Raw genomic sequence first — 15,350 nt, 5'->3', positions numbered from 1 at the left:
GCATCAAATTGAAACAAATTTGAATAATCTCCATTCGGAACGAGAGCGTTCACGATTAATCCCTTTCAATATCTCCGAACGAACAATTTTTTTTTTTCAAAGTAGCAACGTTTTCATGGAAAAGCATTGGGTACCGGGATCGTTATATTTGAAAATGTCACTCGAGCAAGATTTATTATTTTCGAAACAAAGACACTCGTCGCGAAAGCTCTCGTGGGTTATTTGAAGTTGTTCCGGCAGCTCGCGGGTTTCATGCGTTCCAGTAGACGTCGAATCATATAAATTGCAGACATGGCTGGCGGATGGCTCGCTTGGTTGTTCGTAATGCTGTCCTTGGCGTGACTATCGGACTATTCGAGGGTCGAGAACACGGGCGGATGAACAAATTCAATCGGCGCGTGATCGCCTCGGTTTTATACCGGGAAAAGCTGCGGCCGGCCGATGTAAATCACTCGGTGCTCCCGCTCTATTCTCTCCTGTTTTATCTCTCTGAGTCATCGGTGAACTTGTTCACCTTGCGCGGAATTAAAAAAGAAGGAGGAAAGCAACGATAAACGAGCACGAGGTAGTACCTACGTCGCGTCGACGTGAGAGACCGTTCATCGATTCGCCAACTTCTCCGGTCGCTCTTTTTCCGTCGAGCGGAATTGAACTCGCGAAATTTTCAACTTAATTAAATTGACGCTAGGTAGGTACAAGAGGGTAGAAGAGTTCGAACGAGATGGTATCGAGGAGCGACTGGTTCGGCTTTCACTCGTCTGCCTCGCATAATTTTATAGCGACCGTACTTCGTATATTTACTATTAAATGAAACTAGATGAGGTAAATTAATTCAATGAAAAAAGTGTATAAATATATATACCTGTAGGAGACGGTTAAGGCGGAAAGGAAATGAGAGAATCCTTAGGGATGTTGAGCAGCTTAATGGGTGATTCCGAGCCGAAAATGCAGGAGGTAACGCTCGTTGATGCACAACCCCGCTTTCCCACGCAAACTTAGGCAGAATCATGAGCGCGTGAAATCGAAACCCCAATCTTCATCGATCAGAGCCACATTAAACTAACTTTAATTAATTTATGTCTTTCAGTTGACGAACGCTGTGTGTACTCGCTGAATTAAATATCTGATACGAATATACATAGTAGAATAACACGATAAGAACAGGGGGTTGGCAAAATGATAAACCACAATAATCGCGCGTAACTCCTCCGCGAGTTTACGGAGGAAAACACATGGGGACACCCTCTACATCATTTCGCTCGTATATCCAACGACATGAGGGGATAGAAAAGGTCTGGGTGCCAAAAAAGAACTTTCCTCGGTCGACCCGAAGATTAACGAAGAGCAGAAAGATTAACTGAGAATTTGTTTCTCTCTCTTTCTCTGAGTCTCGTATGGTTAGCCCGGTTCCTTCTCTCATGCGAGCGGAGCGGTGGCCATCGCCTCCGGGAAAGTGTCAAAGGGAGAAATAATGGCGGCCAACGTCGCGGGATCAAAAGCTAATCGCGATCCCTTGTATCGTTCCGCGATTCGTCGCTCTGAGAAGTGTCCTCCTGAGGAGGAGCCACGAGAATAGACGGGAAACGGAGATAGAAAAATGTTCTGCGAAGCGTGGGAGATCGATCGGAGAATGGAAACCAGAAAAATCGCTCGAGACTTTTAATCGGAGCCTCTCGGTATCGCGCGACTCGCTCCGATATTCCGTATAACGATTCTCGATAAAATTTCGCTAACTAGGTATGTACATCGACCTCTCCCTTCGCCACGTATTCCAGAGTTGTTCCGAAAAAAAATGTGGAAACATTCTACGGCAGAGGCCGATTCGCCGTCCCTTCGAGGCTACGCGACGGGTCAGCGTTGTGTCATTTTTATTCGGGCCTTTTTACAAGAGGCGGCGAAACCCGACGTTCCTTTCCTCGGTCGCGTAAAAGTGCCGAAAATAAAAAGAGGAGCAGCGCGAAGGGAGCGACGGAGGGTCGAGGGTAGGCGGTGACCGTTCAGGTGGAACAAGGACAAAGGGCACGATCGGACGGGGACAGGGACAGTGACAGCGAGCGCGAGGGAAACAGAGGACCGAGGAGAAGGACACAAATGAAATTTAATAAAATTTCAAGCCCGCTGGTCGGACCGTACACCAGACCAGAGAGCTGCCGGGTCCGTTGGCGGTCACCATGGAGACGCAGCTTCCCGCTCCCCGCGACATCACTGCTCCATCGATCTGCAACCCCTCTATGGATATCGCCACCACTATACTCGCTTTACCCACCACCACTACGACCGCTACTACCACCGCTACCATCACTACCACCTTCGATACCATCACCCTCACCGACGACATTCGGCCCGGCATCCTCTGTACGTGTCTCGTTCGTGTGAGCATCTTTACACTCACCCGTTCTTACGTCCACAATCGTCCTGAACCGCGTAACGTTACGTGGACGAGGGTGCACGCATAAGAACCAGACGAGCCATGTGGTCCGGGTTGTGCGCGTAGATAGGAGTTCGTGCAGCGGGCAAATACTCACGCAGCCGGCGGTAGTACGCATAGGGAAAGTGAGTAACCTTGCCGGCTGGGCTAGTCTACCTATACCTACCGCCTACCTTCGTTTCGGTGAGCAGGTGAGGGTGGAGTCGCGAAGATGAACGCGGTATCGAGGGAGAGAGGAGGGAAGACGCGGATAAAAGGGGCGGGAGGATGAGGAGAGAGAGAGAGAGAGAAAGAGAGAGGAGCCCTTATTTCTGCGATTCGTTCGGTGCACCCTTCGCCGGATCGCGTTATCGATCGATGGATGGGCGCGAAAGGGGCAAAGGGCTCCGACGCCCCCCTTCATGGACCCTTCCTATGTTCCCTCTTTACTTTTCTTTGCTTCTCGTACGCGTATCATCGATTATTCTTCTTTCGATATACAGTTTCTTGTCCCTTCGCTACTCATGTAATGTCCCTTTATTTTTTGTTAGACATCCTGGTAGTTTAATTAAATCCGGGCTCCAATAGCGTTGAAACGATATCGACAATGAAAAAAAGGGTATGTTCTATGCCACGGGACACGTGGAATTGTCAAGGATGTTTTGTTCGAGCGGTGAATTAAATTATTGGATTCCAGGCACGCGCGAGCTGGAGGATAGAAATTGATACGGACGATATCGGCAACTGGCTATTTCTACGAATTTTATTTTTAATCAACTACGCTTTGATCAACTATGTTCTTATTAATCGTTCGGCGTTCGTTCTTTGATTGCGAAACGTATTCCAGGCTGGAAATTTAATAAATTAAACGAGTCCTCCAATCTGCTCGCAGTTGCTTTTTTCACCTATTGTGTAATGTTCGTATAAACCGGTGGGAAAGCGGAGCGAAGCCCCGGGGCAGAATCTTCCCTTTAATTTCATTAAAACTCGCGTTACATCTTTCTTCGTTGTTGCAGCATTATTCATATTATACATCATAGCATGTTAATCGAATCCTCGGTTAAGCACGCATTTATACTAGTGTACGTAGAACACGTGGGACCATCTTTTTTCGCCCTTGTAATTTCTCTTTTTCGCGGTCTCTCTCATCCCTCGAGATTTGACGAAGAAGCACGCGATAAACATTCCTACCCACGCTTCTTCGTTCTCGTTGCGTGGTTCTTTCTTTCGCGAAAAGATAATATTTAAATCATTTTTATCGTTCTCGCTAATTGCAACCAAATCGTATAAAAAATCTTACTTTTTTCTGTTAGAAGCAGTAGTAGAATTTATGTGGAAATGTCTTGGTTAGAACGTAAATTGTGTAAATTATTAACACTTATTGTTAGAAATTAGAATGCTCGATGTTTATTTATTCAGTTTCTATGTTTAAAAATTACTGCAACCGATGCTTAATCGCGAGATGAAAAAATTAAAACCGACAAAGAGTACTTTTATCGAGTGGGTGGTTCGTGGACTAGAACGATTGAACTCGGTAATGTTTATTTCTAGGACGGACAGCCAGGAGGAAAAGGAAATACCGCGAAACATCATTTCCTCGAGTGTGTTTTTCTTTGCCACACAAACCGAAACCAAACGATACACACAGGGCATATCTAGCTTTCTCCCGTCTGTACCGGAGGTTGCTGGCCTCCGGTGAGCTACAGCTGATCCCAAATTTTATCTTCCCTCGTGACCAATCAGGAGGAGGTCGCTGTCCCGCACACCGATCAAGCTAGACGGTGTGACGCCAGTAGTCTCGACGGATTTTCACCCTCGGAACGAGCTCGACTGCGCGGATCCCTTCTCTCCTCTTCCTGCTCGTCTCCTCTCGCCGCTCTCCCTCGTGCCTGCGTGCTCTTTCTCTATTCGCTACGAGATCGTTGCTCGACGCGTCGCGACGGATGCACCGTGACCCCGTGACAGGGGAATCCTGTGACGAAGGAAACGAGCGATCGGAAATACGCCATTCGATTTACGTGTGCGTTACTCTAATTTTTATTATCATCTTAAACTCTATAACATGAATGCGTGCATTAGACGAGGTTTAAATCGCGATTCATGATTTAAACAACACCGGCAAGAAGCGATGGCTCAGCTGTAAAATATTTTATCGATTCACCGAAAACGACCGATTCTGAATGCACCCTTGACAATCGCGTATTGGTATCGGTTGTCCACGTAGCGCAGGGGAATAGGTGCATGGGAACCGCCAAAATTGGAAAGGCAATAAGGGTGTACCGAGGGTGCAGCTCGAGCGGCTCGTGACTCATGGGGGTTGCCTAGCGACCCCAGAATCCAGCTCTCTTTCTTCCGTTTGTCAGCCCGCGCGCGCGTGCGTCTCTCTCCCTACCAATCCCCCTATTTACTGGCTCAGGCTCCGGCTTCGGCTCGTGCTGCCTTCCTCTTCTCCCCCCAGCCCCTCCAACAACCAACTTGGCTCGTTCCAGCCGTACAACACCGGGTCTCTCTCGGGCCTCTCGTCCCTCTTCCTTCACCTTTCTACTTCGTTCGCTTCTGTCCGTCTCTCGAAATACCAACGCTCCCACCTCCTTCTCCTCCTTCTTCCAGCCTCCGTTACGCTATTTTCCACCTCCACCCCGGCCATCTCCTACACCGTTACCGCGTACACCCCTTTTTCTCCGTTGTTTCTTTTTCTACCTGATCTCTTTTCCATTCGACGCCCCGTAGTACTCTTCCGTAGGCTCGTACCATCTCCACCCACCCCTGCCTCGCATGTCCGCTCCCCTTTCTCTGGACGATCGTCCACGATCCCTCTCCCGTTTTACCTCCACAGTCCTGGGACTATTTTTCCACCTTTCCCTCCCCTTTTTCCTTCCTTCCTTCCTTCCTGCCATCGTTTCTCGCTCCCTTCCCTTCCTGCCAATGAGTACTTCTCTTTGGTTTTCCGCGTCTTTTCGTTACGCGCCAGAATCGAGAATATGATACTCTTTCCTCTTCCAATCTGCTCTGTTCCCATGCTCCCTTCAGATCTATTCGTCGCTCTCCGATCCCCTCTACTTCACTGTCTGTCCTTTCTCCGTTTACTCTACACCTACATACAGTCCACGAGTTTCCGTCCCTTCCTTCGTTCGAGAAATTCCCCTCGCCGCCCTTCCGCGAGAAACTAGCCCTGCTGCTGCTGCTGCTGCTGCCGCTGCCACCGGTGCCGGTGGTGCTGCTGCTCTCGCAACGAGGCCGTGGCCCGAATTCTATCGACCCACGGTGTGTATGTGTGTCTGCGTGTGTAGCTACTATCAACAGTCTTCAGCTTCATTCACTCGCCCAAAAGATCCGGTTAAGAGATTGCGTACGCACACAGAAGACAGGCACGTGTTTTTGTTTTTGCGACGCTGCTGGCCGGCTTCCGTCACGGGGGTGCTCTCGAGGATCACCAGCCATTCGTCGTTTTTTACGATCGGACGCGTCGCCAACGCCAACGCTGACGCCGACGCCGACGGTGAGCGAATTACAAGCATCGTTTGATTTCTAACGATTCCTAATAATTTGGCAGACATCCTTATTCTCGATGAAAAAAAAAAAACAGTTTCGTTTTCGTACCTCTGTATTTTCTTAAATGAAATTGTCCGAAAAGGAATTATGTAAAACATACATGGATGGGAATTTAGAAATGATTGAGTAAAAACAAAACATGGTTGGTAAAATGCATCCAAGTTTGAAATTGGTCGAAACGTCGGCCAATTCCCATCTAGAATGGCAATCATCACCTCTGCCAACGTCGATAACGCTCGTTGCCTCAGGGCAATTTAATTCAAACATAAAAAATAATCCCTTTGACGATAGGTGGTAGTCGATTGGAACTGAGCCAGCGCGTACGCCAGTGACGGCGTGCAGACCATCATTGCTACATGACCAACCTCCATTTTCCATGAGATCTTAATAAAAATTCTTTTCACAGTTACAAACATTTCGAAAACAATTATTAATGTTAAACATCACCAAAATTCATTCGATATAAATTATTACATTCTTTTATCTATCTTATGTCATTTATTATAATTTAGTTGAAACATGCTAAGATGATTAATAGGCATTTCGTGGTCTTAATAACGTAACCGCGTGTGACGACATCTCCTTGCACGTTTGACAGCTGAACAAAGAAAATAGGCCTCGGGAACACAGAGCGCGGAGTAAGTAGTAACCGCCTAACCGGGTCCTCCTGTCTGACCAACAAGTGTCTAATACTACTTACGCACGTCCTCAAACGAGGCAAGCGCCAAAGGCGGTGCGACGGCGCAATGTGTGGGAATGTTCGAAATGAAACCATTTCGAGCAACGCGTTATTACAATCGGTAATTAAAAAAAATACTCAGCTCGTGAAAAATTTCCATTTTCCATCGTATTCACTGTAAAATACACACGAAGGATATTATTTTTTTATCATTCTCGAACGTACTGAAATTTGTACAACGCGCGTGTGCGCGTTAACACGTACATGCGTCTATGGTTTACACACTGACCATGTTAATTACGCGTTAGTTGCGTACTGTAGTGCTGGACTAATACGGCCGCAAATTCGTGATGCTGCACGTCGATGTACGAGTACGTGGATGACTGAATTTCTCTGGGCGATTGCTATTAAATCTTGTAATTTTCCTCTAATGGACTACTACCGGTTAATAAATTGTGATGTACGCGTCTGATGGGAATATAAAATGGAGAACCGAAAAGCTCGATCGAAAAATTTTAAAATTAAAAAGGGAAGCTATTTGTGGTTATAAGAGAAAGTGCGGCAAAGGAGAGACAGTGTTCATTTCCTCTACAGGAAAAGAACTTTCAAAATTGAAAGACGACTCAGCTGGTACCAGTAGCTGGGTGGAGATGATTATTAGAAAAACTAAAGAGTGTGCAATCGACGATATCAAGCAACCGGTGCGTCAAAGAAAAGAGAACGCTTATACCGATTCCATCATCGAAAGAAAATTAGCTTGACCCTTATGCAAGATTTAATCTCTCCAAGTCGAGCAAATGAGTTGATAAAAGTACAGGGACAGATGATAAACCTGTTTACCAATTCGCTCGCATTTTCTCTCAAGCATTGACCTTTCTTAATTGCTTTTGTTCTCTCCAAGCCTGTGAAAGACGTTCTTCCACGGTGATAAGAATGACATCGGCCACCCAGCCGCGTAGCGTTCGCGAGCGGAGCGGATTTTAATTTTCCTTCGTTTCCTGCTTACCCTCGTTGGGATTTTCAGACGGGAAAAGGCTCGGCCGAGCTCTGCTAAAATAGATGTAATATGCACGTGCTATGTAATACGCTCGCGGCACACGCTCACGCCCGCGCTGAGAGCACGCAGCTGGTTGGTTGCCGCGGAGAGCAAGAAACGAAAATGGCGCGACGTAAACGAGCCGTTCCGCGAGTAGAGGATGGGAAGGGAGAGATCAAAGTCAATTTTTTTCCGCTCGCACCAACGAGAAATAATCCTGTAAAAGGGCTTCCGCCCTCCGCGAGACGTAAATCCCTCGCCGGGTACACCGAAAAGAGCTTGAACTTGAAGTTTGTTGACCTCTTTTAGTAATAATGTTTAACCGAGACGCGTTCTACCCTTGTTGCGTCATGTTAAATGCAGTAGCTACGTTTGAAACGCCCAAATGAGTTTGAACCGGATGAACCCTCTTGTTTTTGGGCGACTCTGGATGACTCCTGGGTAAAAGGAGAATGACGAGGGAGTTCGCGGGAAAAAGCGGGAGGGCGAGGCTGCGTAGCAGAAACGGAGAATTGGAAACACGTTACCGTGACGGTTACGGACGCGGTGCAAGGTGGATGAGGGGACGAGCGAATGAATAGAAGAGAAGGAATTAGGAAGGGAGTAACGAAGCAACGAGAAAGATAGAGAGACCCAGATCTACCCGTGAAGGTTGCTTCGACGGAAGAGGCAGAGGATGGTTGTACGCCCTTGAAGACGGGCAACAGGAGCGTACTATATGCATTCCTTTAGATAGAGACGGGAGAAGAGTGCATCGCCGAAACGGATAGAATGGCAGAAAGCGAACGAGCTCGAAGGATCGGAAAAAGAAGACGTAGATCGGTGAAAAGAAGAAAAGAGAGGTGGAGAGAAACGTGTGCGCGCGGGTACCACAGGGGCTCGATTTTCTGGGTGACGCTTGCGCGACGCGTGTTAAAGCGCGCTCGCGCCGTCGACCAGCCACCACCAGTATCACCACCCCCTGCGTCTCCTTCGCTCCCACCCTCTCGAGCGGACGGCGCGGTTCCGAGATCTGGGCAGAGCGTGATGCGACGGCGTAACGGCGCGGCGGCGCGGCGCGGCGACGAACGGATAAACGCGCGAGCACCGGCAAAGAAGCGGAAGCGGCACCGCCATCAGTGTGATCGCGGGCATCGCGAGGCTTGGTCCTGGTCCTGGTCCTGCGCCAACGGCGTATGCGGGGCGGCCCGGCCGGGGTGGCCAAAGTGGTAAAGAGCCGAAATACCGTGGATACCGCGCTAAACGCGAAATCTCGTTGTACCAGACCTGTTCGTTTACGGCGAGAGACGATACACCGACGCGGCGGTGGCCTGTTCCGTGATGCGAGCCCAGAGAATGCTCCCGTGCTCCTGGAGGGGATCGACTCGCGAAGGGGGAGGCTCCAGAGCCGGCATCCGCGGTTCTAGGGTGGAAACCAACACGCTCTGTGTCGGAGTCCCGGATTTTGGTGGGGGATTCGGAGAGGGCTAAAACGAGGAAGGCAACTCGGCGGGAGGGAGACGATCCCTGGGGCACTAGCAGGGGGATTGGGGGTTGATATCGAGGGGCAGGGCTAGGTAGGCAAAGACTGAGAGGGCGCAGTGGTCCCGCGACCATCAAACCAACAACACCGTCCTGACACAAAACGGCGCATCCTGCTGCGCCCCCTTCTTCTTCTTCGTCTTTCTCGTCATCCTCCTCCTCTTCTTCTTCTCCTTCCTCTTCTAATTCTTTCGCCGCCGATTCCTTTCTTATACACCTGAGTCCGCCTCGGCCGTTGCCTCTGCTTTTTTGTACCCTTCATCTCCTTCTCTCCTTCTTCTTCGTCCTCGCCGCATCCTGATAAAGTAATCACCGGTGTTCTCGAGTTCGGACAGCTTCTCTTTACGCTTTCATCCATACTGTAGGAGGTATTGAATCCAACGGGGATTCCGCGGAGATTTCGAACATCCGGAATTTGTCCACTGGACCCGAAGAGGATGACAAGTACGGTTTCTTCGAAGAGGATGGACCAAGGGAATACGACTCATCCGGTACGGTGACCTGTATTTGTCGAGGAGGATGGAAGAGGATCTAGAGAATGTTTGGATGAAGATCTGACGGATTCGAGGTGAATCAAGTTCGTTCACAGGTAAATCATCTCAGCACTTATCTCATGATGGATTAATTTCAAGGTCAGTGCTTGGTCGGAAAAGATTTCAACACTTTTCCGGTCACGCGTATTCTTTTCTCAATATCAATTCTGCTCGTAGCGATCCGTCAAAATCTTTGATCTCGTAATTTTCCTTTTTACTTACTGGTATCTGGGCTAGTTCAAGGTTACGTATACTCGAAGGGAGTGACGTTTACGAAGTTTCAGGGTCATCTACATACGCTTCGAGATTTCTAAGACATTTAGCTCGTTTCTGTTAACGAGGGAATTATTGATTAGTGGTATTTAAATATCAGTAACTAAGTCGCTCGCATCCTTTCGCTGATGCATTTTTATTTGTCGATAATAAATGAGAAAAGAAGTAATTAGAAATTATATTCCTCAGACTCTGATAATATTATTTTATTTAGTTATTTGAAAATTCTTCGTGTATGCGTATACCGCCCACCGTGGTCTTTGGTTACGTAGAGTTACATCATCCGCGAGTCGCTTCAGTCTGACGACATATGGTCCATGACGAATTTCAATAGAAAATAAATATCCGCATTAAACGAAATAACCATATGTTACCGCATTACTAACGCTTCCTTTGACCCCGACACATCGTTCTGAAAAAAGCATCCCTACCAATCGGCTCCTTTTTAAACCAATCTATCTTTGTCATATATCCGTATCCGACTGATACGTATACGTCTGTAATAAGTTGCATAATATCTCGGCAACGTAGCTCATTTATCTGGATTGTTATTCATCATTTGCTAAAAGAGTATAAAAATGTTTACGAGCACTTCTCCTCGGGGTGGCGTAACGATACTCGTACTTTAACTCAACGTAACGTGACTTAACATCTCGGTTTGTATGACACCCGGTAGACAAGGTGTTCCCCTATTCCACGTAAGTACATTATGGTGTGTACTGTTGTTTTATCAGTAGTGCAGGATCGCCATGGCTACGAAGTATGAATAAGCCGTTACCGGCACGTCGCCGACTAGCTGCCTAATTACCATTTTCGTAATTTTCTGTCACGAGACTGACTTTCGATCGTCCTACTCGAAATCGACACCTCGATGAACCCGCGACGAAAAAATCTCTTACGTCCAACTGACTAGCTCAATTTTAAATGCCCCTTTCGTCTATTTGATATCCTGATACTAAAGTATTCAATCTCATGTACAATTCTTCCGAATAGTCGGGTATTCAGTTTCGCTTACGTATCGGAGAGTCAGATAATAATAGTAAGATAAATTTGGCGTCTCAACAGCCATAATTGCTCGAAACTAGTCTGGTGGATCGAACAATCCCGTCGAATAGGTACAACTTATCGGATTGTCAATATGTGATCAGCTGACGAACTCGACCGCGCTGGATTCCTATTTATATCCGATCGGACGAGACTGTTCCGACTCATAACGTCGCGACGCTTTGAATACGTTACAAGATTCGATTAGCAACTGATACAGAATGCTCAACCTCCTTGACTTAATCCATTAGCCTCGTCAATTATATAAAATTAATCCCTATATATATGTATTTTATATAAATTGTCTCGATTCTCGAAACTCATTATGATTATTCTCATTCTATATCTGTATATGATAGTCCTATTCCATTGCAATTTTTATGCACCCAATTCAACTTCGAATTAGTATCAGAGCCAGGAAGAAAAGAATTTGTAACCGGCTGTTGCTGACCTACGACCATACAGCTGTTGGCCTGCTGCTAGGACCGAGACACTTCTCTATATGAAATCAGCCTCACCTTTGTCACATATGTCATTCCCCTTTACGTTCTACTGCCTTCCCCCTTCTACCACATACTCTCTCCTCCCGACGAAGTCGTCACGACTCTCGCGTTTCGTTGATGAGAATTGTTTATTTGTTTCAGATACCAGGTAGAACCATGGCATGGTTCGTCGGCCCGGTACCAAGGTTTCTCATGAATGGAGGAGGGTTCAGCAGGATCGATGAAGAGGGCGTGTCTTCAGGGGAGGATTGGTATCCGTGACGTTTTCAACCCCACCTGAGAAGGTCGCAAACAGAGCGCACGTGCTCGATTACGTCACAAGGATAGCCGGGCTGAAGCACGAGAGCAAACCCATTCAGTGATCCTGTTTCTCGCCAATGCTATTCCGATTCGACGTTCCTATCTCTCCACTCTTTGCTTCTCGACTCTCGGCTAACGCAGATCCATCTCATACATTATGTGCATCAGTACGGTAAGAATCGTCTCCTCCCCTTCTGTTTTGATCCAGAAAAATTTGCCTCGGTTAAAAAATGAATCTTTAGTCATTAGGAATATCTAATTATACGGTGCAACGGTCTCTTTGCTTTATCCTCTGGCTCTTCTGACTCTGTGAGTCAATATTCTCATTATTCTTCTAGATATCTATGTACATTGTAATACATAAACGTTAAGAGTTCTCCAATATTCTGAGACTATAAATAGTCCAAAAATTCTGTTCGCGTTCTGGACATTTATCGGTTGTGTAATTAATCTCGCCACACTCGGTTTGGCGACCTCATTCTTTCAAGACATGAGAAGACAGGCAAAATTTTCTTGCACGTATTACACTCTATAAATATAGTAGGTAATAAGTTCGTCGTTTCTCGTCTCCATCTTCGTCGGGCTCTTGAGATCTCGAAAATCGTTTCAGAATCGATCGTCCTAAATTCGTTTCCCCTACTCCTCTGCCGCTTCTATATGAGAATCTCTTTCCTGGAAAATTAATCACACTTTCTCGACGCCCATCGCTGCAGATGTCGCGCATCGACCGGCATTTAAATGACTCGGCATTATACTATAACAAATTCCACGTCGAAGATCGTCCCGTTCGAGGGTTAATAAGCTGAGATCGGTCTCGATGCTCCGTGTCGGGGGTAAGGGGCGCTAGAAGAGGGTGGCCGGGTCGGGAGAGGTGGGCGCAGCGCGGGGTGAGTTTAAATCGATGGATGAGACCCCCTTCTCCCTTTTGGTAACCCTGACCCACAGTTCTGGCAGACGAGGTCCCAGCCCTTCGAGGGAATGAACGGAGGCCCATTGTGTGCCACGGAAACCAACCCCGCGTTACGTTTTCTTCCTCGGACGTGAATCGACCTTTAGGGCGATTGTAGCTTTCGAGCACGCGGTCGTTCGCTCGCCGCTGGACCCCGTCGCATCGCACGCACGCACGCACACGGACACCCTTCCGAGCACGAGACACGCGCCCTTTAAAACGAGTAACACCCTTCCCAACGAGCTTCTTTTCGGACGAGTTTCGGTCCGCGAATTCCCCCTTGTAACCAGTACGTCTATACTTAACCATTCTCTGGGACACTCGGCCAGTCGCCTCTTCACCAGTCGAAGATTATGTACGCTCCCCTCTGTTGTGAGATGACGTGCACTCCTCGTATCGTCTTCGGCATCGCCGGTTATCTCGTCCTTTCTCACCTCGACGATGAACGGGTTCGTTAAAGGGACTTCATGTTGTCTGGGTTGGACAGACTTTTTTTATTGAGAGAAGTTTCGTCACGGGGTTATAGCACAGGGGAAAGTTAGGACTCGAACACAACTATTCGCAGAAGTTGTGCTTACACTTTCTCAATGACACGTTTTATCAATGAAACGGTTTTTTCTAAATGAATTATTAAACCACGTTCTGCTTGGGATCGCGATCAAACAAAAGATTCCATGTTCTCGTATCTCGTCCTCGATTTCTATGTTCGAGCAAAGTTCATTCATCCGATCAACGTAACACGAATCCAATCGGAACGAGTAATCGATCTGTAAACCGTAAAAGCCTCTCGGTCGAATTTCGACGACCGTGTCGAACCGCGCTTTAGCGTCAGACACGAGACGATCATCCATCAGGATCGGCGTCGATATTAGTTAGAGCATCCCATATGTCCCTTTCCACGGTATGAGAAGAAAAAATACGGAATGGGGTGGCGTTCTTGATTATGCGAATATCTACAGACAATGGAACCCCAACGTCAGCTGCTCCCCGGCCGTGTGGACGTGGATATCACGGGATCGTACACCCTCCGCGAAATAAGCAATAAGTTATGGTGGAACTGACGAACCCCCCGCAGATCCCCCACCTCATCCCGCGCCCACCCAGCCCTACTCCGGTGCCTCACACCCCCTAGCCACCCCTGCCTGATCGTGGGTCCATGGAACGAGTGGTATCGTTCCATAGTATAGTTTCGACGCTCATCAAGCTCGCTTCGTATTGCGACGGGCATCGCGGAGTGCTCACATGCGTTTTCGCTTTTTTGCCTCCTTCCTGCTTCCGTACTCTCGATGTACCTACCATTGCGCGTACGTGTATATCATCCACCGCTCGCGCATCGAATACGAGACGACCCCGTCGAACGTGACGCGCCGGGATACTCTTCGCTGTGTACATCTACACGCAGCTACCTCGATCGCTTTTATCACGCATAGTACTCTCCGTGAATACGTCGCATAACGGTGATACACGTAGTCATTAATTAATCGTAGTGTTATAATGTTGAATAAGTTAATTACGATGTTATTATTCTTATAATATTATTACTGTTCTTTTAGTTCTTTTTTTTTTTATTTGAACATGTACTACAAAGATTTAATGTGTGGTTGAATAAGGGAGTAGCAGAAATTGAGAACAGTGAACGCTTAGAGACTCGGTGATGGATTACGTGAAGAGGAATAAGGGACGAACAAGTGAGACGACGTCGGGAAGCTGGTACGAGGAAGATGCGTGAGTCTGTGCTCCTCGTGTTCACTGCGGGCCTCCATGTGCCAACTTATCAAAATTCATAAGGCACGCGGTGAATGCCAAGAGCGGGCCAAATACAACGTTCGCCCAACCGTATTCGCGGCATCCGATCTTGGACCGGGAACGGACTTCGGCGTTTTTACTATTCGCGCTCGTTCACTGTTTCAACGACAGGTCAGTAGTTAGTTGAAACTTCCACGCATCCACGATTTTGATTCACGTAGACCGACGATATCTGTCTTGTAAATTAGATTGTTGTCTACTGTAATTAAACTTACAAGCTAGACAAGAGTTTGGTAGTGTGAGTAGATACTCCAGTGATACATTATTATAGAATGTTATTTTGTAGATGATTAAAATTTGTTTTGTTTAAGCCAAGTTTTGAGTTGCTGTAAAACGTCATGTACGACGTTATGTATAGTAATAGAAATGGCTCCTTTTCTACTGTGTACATATTTACTATGCGTCCTTTTTAATATGTAATAAAAAATCACATCGTGTTAACCTGCATTTGTTGTAATTGCGTCTCTCACAATCAGTCACTTTTCCATCACACGATTTTCTTTCGTTCTCTCTCTCTTTCTCTCTCTCTCTCTCTCTCTCTCTCTCGTTGTCGAGCTCCGTCCTCCCGATTGCTCCAGGTAAGGTAAGGAACCTTGAACTTTTCCCATCATCATCCGGCGCAGGATCGTGTCCGACAATTTTTCACACGGCCAACGGGGAGAAGATCCCTCGAACCCTCGTCACCCTCGTGCGATCGTACAAATCGCATAACGCGCCATCGGCTCAGTCCCGTCTATTCGACCCTTC

General features: G+C 47.3%; 1 long non-coding RNA gene across 1 annotated transcript; it reads left to right on the top strand.

Annotated features, from left to right (window-relative positions):
* Positions 1–9,267: 9,267 nt before the first annotated feature.
* Positions 9,268–15,044, top strand: LOC113464204 (uncharacterized). The gene is made up of 3 exons (XR_003389051.1): positions 9,268–9,784; positions 11,690–12,020; positions 14,408–15,044. It is a non-coding gene; the product is annotated as an uncharacterized LOC113464204 (long non-coding RNA).
* The last annotated feature ends 306 nt before the right edge of the window (positions 15,045–15,350 follow it).

This window comes from Ceratina calcarata, unplaced genomic scaffold, assembly GCF_001652005.2.
Source record: "Ceratina calcarata isolate Rehan_Ccalc_2016 unplaced genomic scaffold, ASM165200v1 scaffold297.2, whole genome shotgun sequence".
Taxonomy (NCBI): domain Eukaryota; kingdom Metazoa; phylum Arthropoda; class Insecta; order Hymenoptera; family Apidae; genus Ceratina; species Ceratina calcarata.
The sequence above is the reverse complement of the archived record's forward strand: the minus strand, read 5'-3'. Positions and strand labels throughout refer to the sequence as shown.